The 5,000-nt window shown below is 50.8% G+C and overlaps 1 non-coding gene across 1 annotated transcript in view; it reads right to left on the bottom strand.

The window, feature by feature from the left end:
• LOC126434555 (small subunit ribosomal RNA) overlaps window positions 1–1,054 on the bottom strand; it is a 1,909-nt gene extending 855 nt beyond the window's left edge. Inside the window, exon 1 of the ribosomal RNA XR_007579318.1 lies at window positions 1–1,054. This exon is cut by the window's left edge and continues 855 nt beyond it. This is a non-coding gene — a ribosomal RNA (small subunit ribosomal RNA).
• Between the last annotated feature and the right edge of the window lie 3,946 nt (window positions 1,055–5,000).

Here is a 5,000-nt window from a genome sequence, read left to right as displayed (position 1 = left end):
ATACTTGGCAAATGCTTTCGCTTCTGTTCGTCTTGCGACGATCCAAGAATTTCACCTCTAACGTCGCAATACGAATGCCCCCGCCTGTCCCTATTAATCATTACCTCGGGTTCCGAAAACCAACAAAATAGAACCGAGGTCCTATTCCATTATTCCATGCACACAGTATTCAGGCGGGCTTGCCTGCTTTAAGCACTCTAATTTGTTCAAAGTAAACGTGCCGGCCCACCGAGACACTCAATAAAGAGCACCCTGGTAGGATTTCAACGGGGTCCGCCTCGGGACGCACGAGCACGCACGAGGCGGTCGCACGCCTTCGGCTCGCCCCACCGGCAGGACGTCCCACGATACATGCCAGTTAAACACCGACGGGCGGTGAACCAACAGCGTGGGACACAAATCCAACTACGAGCTTTTTAACCGCAACAACTTTAATATACGCTATTGGAGCTGGAATTACCGCGGCTGCTGGCACCAGACTTGCCCTCCAATAGATACTCGTTAAAGGATTTAAAGTGTACTCATTCCGATTACGGGGCCTCGGATGAGTCCCGTATCGTTATTTTTCGTCACTACCTCCCCGTGCCGGGAGTGGGTAATTTGCGCGCCTGCTGCCTTCCTTGGATGTGGTAGCCGTTTCTCAGGCTCCCTCTCCGGAATCGAACCCTGATTCCCCGTTACCCGTTACAACCATGGTAGGCGCAGAACCTACCATCGACAGTTGATAAGGCAGACATTTGAAAGATGCGTCGCCGGTACGAGGACCGTGCGATCAGCCCAAAGTTATTCAGAGTCACCAAGGCAAACGGACCGGACGAGCCGACCGATTGGTTTTGATCTAATAAAAGCGTCCCTTCCATCTCTGGTCGGGACTCTGTTTGCATGTATTAGCTCTAGAATTACCACAGTTATCCAAGTAACGTGGGTACGATCTAAGGAACCATAACTGATTTAATGAGCCATTCGCGGTTTCACCTTAATGCGGCTTGTACTGAGACATGCATGGCTTAATCTTTGAGACAAGCATATGACTACTGGCAGGATCAACCAGGGAGCTGCGTCAACTAGAGCTGAGCAGCCGGCCGCCCGGGAGTGTGTCCCGGGGGCCCGCGCGAACACGCAAGCGTCCGCTCAATTATTCTGCAAACAGGAGGAGGCTGAGCTCCCCTGCACAACACACCTCGAAACCCTCTCAGGTCCCGGCGGCGCGCAGCGCCGTCCTAAGTACTTGGTCGGGTTCGAGAGAGGCGCAATCGCCCGGAGTTAGGCGAGTAGACGCTTTAGGTGCGACCACCCGTGCTCCCAACTGAGCTTGCCGCTGCCGACAGAGGCCCGGGAGCGTGCTGTCGTGGCATTGCCGGCGGGAGACAACACGCGCCACCTACGGTGACCGGCAGCTCCAACGCCAGCGCCACAGAAGGACAAAAGCCCCACTTGGGTGCCGAAGCGAACTCTCCCAGCACAGCGCACGCGCCAACACGTCCGCACAGCTGCGATACAAACCACCTGCGAGAACCGCTGGGGCGACCGAGCAGCAGACGGCGTCGCGGCGCCGAGCGCCGGGCGGCGGCGCATCCTCAGCGCACACAGTCCTCAATCGGACCAGCACACTGCAGATGGCCACCGCGCTTCGCACCGGGCCCGCGAGGACCTACTTTGGCCGCAAGGCGCCGCGAGCAGGGGGCGCCGGCGCGCAGCTGCGCCGCCTGCCGCGTCCGTCGGCCGGCGCGCCTGCCACTGGCCGCCCCCACCAGCCGGCTGTAGCGCGTGCGCCCACGCACCGCGCTGCCAGCACGCCGGGCGGCCCCCCCTCACCGGCCGGGGACGGTCCCACCCAGCCACCGCCGCGTATCGCCTCACACCCAGATCCCCCTTTCGCGTTCGTGGGCATGGTGGGTCCCCTTTCACGTTCGTGGGCATGGTGGGTATCCCTGAAACAACCGGTTAATAGCTCGACCGATCGTCGCCAACACTGATTCACCTCTAGCGAGAACAACCGCACCACAACGGGTTACCTGTTGTTCATTTGCGTAACGTCACCAGCAAACGTAGACGTCCATCGCCATTTGCAACGAGTATTGCATGCCTGTGTCAGGTGTCACAACACACTACGTCTGCCCACATAGACGCAACAACATGTGCACGCCTCGAGAACACGTGGAAGGTAGCCCCCGTACGTATGCGGTGTCCATTGCGCGAACGACTGTCAGCCGGCCTCTGCAGGATGTCGCAGATGTGGAACGCGGTGCAACATGCTATCACGGTGTGTGAGAAGAGACGACTACGTCCGAATACACGCTCCACTACATCAACAGACTGCTCATGCTGATCGCCATCCAGGGCGTCCGTTCCTCCCACACGTCTGAATGGCGTACCACACTGCAATCCAGCTCTTATAGGGAGACGACACGTAGCTGCGTGCACAATATTTGGACTGTATGGTCTGCCGTTGCTAGGCGCAGTCGTCGTACGGTCACACATGTGCCACGATGTATCATTCAGTACATACGGACCAATGTGCAGTACAGTTTGTGGGTTTTGCGTACATCGGCGGACAGGTGACAGGCCGTACCACAACGTAGGCTGAGTACGTCGGCATGCGAAGGGCATTGAACATGCAAACTTCTCAACGACCAGCTTGCGAAGGCAGGGGGGAAGGGGGGGGGGCATGTACGTCCTGCTGCTATCCACATTACAGTGTATAGCAGGAGCATGTGGAAAGTCAGCAACACCTGCAAGGTGTTTAACATGACGCGATACACAGGGGACCGGGCAGTGCGAATAGCGAACTATATTGCGAGGGTTGCGGTTAGGCAACACTACACTAATTTAACGAGTTGCATAACAATTACAGAGCAGGTTCAGCGACAACGTGCGTCAGGTTAAGGCGCAATATAGGTTAGGTTGAGGCACAATATAGGTTAGGTTAAGGCACAACATGGGTTACGTTAAGGCACAAATTGGGTTACGTTAAGGCACAACATGGGTTACGTTAAGGCACAACATGGGTTACGTTAAGGCACAAATTAGGTTACGTTAAGGCACAAATTAGGTTACGTTAAGGCACAAATTAGGTTACGTTAAGGCACAAATTAGGTTACGTTAAGGCACAAATTAGGTTACGTTAAGGCACAAATTAGGTTACGTTAAGGCACAAATTAGGTTACGTTAAGGCACAAATTAGGTTACGTTAAGGCACAAATTAGGTTACGTTAAGGCACAAATTAGGTTACGTTAAGGCACAAATTAGGTTACGTTAAGGCACAAATTAGGTTACGTTAAGGCACAAATTAGGTTACGTTAAGGCACAAATTAGGTTACGTTAAGGCACAAATTAGGTTACGTTAAGGCACAAATTAGGTTACGTTAAGGCACAAATTAGGTTACGTTAAGGCACAAATTAGGTTACGTTAAGGCACAAATTAGGTTACGTTAAGGCACAAATTAGGTTACGTTAAGGCACAAATTAGGTTACGTTAAGGCACAAATTAGGTTACGTTAAGGTACAATATGGGTTAGGTTAAGGTACAATATGGGTTAGGTTAAGGTACAATATGGGTTAGGTTAAGGTACAATATGGGTTAGGTTAAGGTACAATATGGGTTAGGTTAAGGCACAACGTAGGTTAGGTTAAGGCACAACATAGGTTAGGTTAAGGCACAACATAGGTTAGGTTAAGGCACAACATAGGTTAGGTTAAGGCACAACATAGGTTAGGTTAAGGCACAACATAGGTTAGGTTAAGGCACAACATAGGTTAGGTTAAGGCACAACATAGGTTAGGTTAAGGCACAACATAGGTTAGGTTAAGGCACAACGTAGGTTAGGTTAAGGCACAACGTAGGTTAGGTTAAGGCACAACGTAGGTTAGGTTAAGGCACAACGTAGGTTAGGTTAAGGCACAACGTAGGTTAGGTTAAGGCACAACGTAGGTTAGGTTAAGGCACAACGTAGGTTAGGTTAAGGCACAACGTAGGTTAGGTTAAGGCACAACGTAGGTTAGGTTAAGGCACAACGTAGGTTAGGTTAAGGCACAACGTAGGTTAGGTTAAGGCACAACGTAGGTTAGGTTAAGGCACAACGTAGGTTAGGTTAAGGCACAACGTAGGTTAGGTTAAGGCACAACGTAGGTTAGGTTAAGGCACAACGTAGGTTAGGTTAAGGCACAACGTAGGTTAGGTTAAGGCACAACGTAGGTTAGGTTAAGGCACAACGTAGGTTAGGTTAAGGCACAACGTAGGTTAGGTTAAGGCACAACGTAGGTTAGGTTAAGGCACAACGTAGGTTAGGTTAAGGCACAACGTAGGTTAGGTTAAGGCACAACGTAGGTTAGGTTAAGGCACAACGTAGGTTAGGTTAAGGCACAACGTAGGTTAGGTTAAGGCACAACGTAGGTTAGGTTAAGGCACAACGTAGGTTAGGTTAAGGCACAACGTAGGTTAGGTTAAGGCACAACGTAGGTTAGGTTAAGGCACAACGTAGGTTAGGTTAAGGCACAACGTAGGTTAGGTTAAGGCACAACGTAGGTTAGGTTAAGGCACAACATAGGTTAGGTTAAGGCACAACATAGGTTAGGTTAAGGCACAACATAGGTTAGGTTAAGGCACAACATAGGTTAGGTTAAGGCACAACATAGGTTAGGTTAAGGCACAACATAGGTTAGGTTAAGGCACAACGTAGGTTAGGTTAAGGCACAACGTAGGTTAGGTTAAGGCACAACGTAGGTTAGGTTAAGGCACAACGTAGGTTAGGTTAAGGTACAACGTAGGTTAGGTTAAGGTACAACGTAGGTTAGGTTAAGGTACAACGTAGGTTAGGTTAAGGTACAACGTAGGTTAGGTTAAGGTACAACGTAGGTTAGGTTAAGGTACAACGTAGGTTAGGTTAAGGTACAACGTAGGTTAGGTTAAGGTACAACGTAGGTTAGGTGAAGGCGCAATGTAGGTTAGGTTAAGGTACGATATACCTTAGGTTAAGGTACAATATCGCTTAGGTTAAGG

This window comes from Schistocerca serialis, unplaced genomic scaffold (genome assembly GCF_023864345.2).
Source record: "Schistocerca serialis cubense isolate TAMUIC-IGC-003099 unplaced genomic scaffold, iqSchSeri2.2 HiC_scaffold_1190, whole genome shotgun sequence".
In the NCBI taxonomy this organism is placed as follows: domain Eukaryota; kingdom Metazoa; phylum Arthropoda; class Insecta; order Orthoptera; family Acrididae; genus Schistocerca; species Schistocerca serialis.
This window is presented reverse-complemented; position numbering and strand designations above follow the sequence as displayed.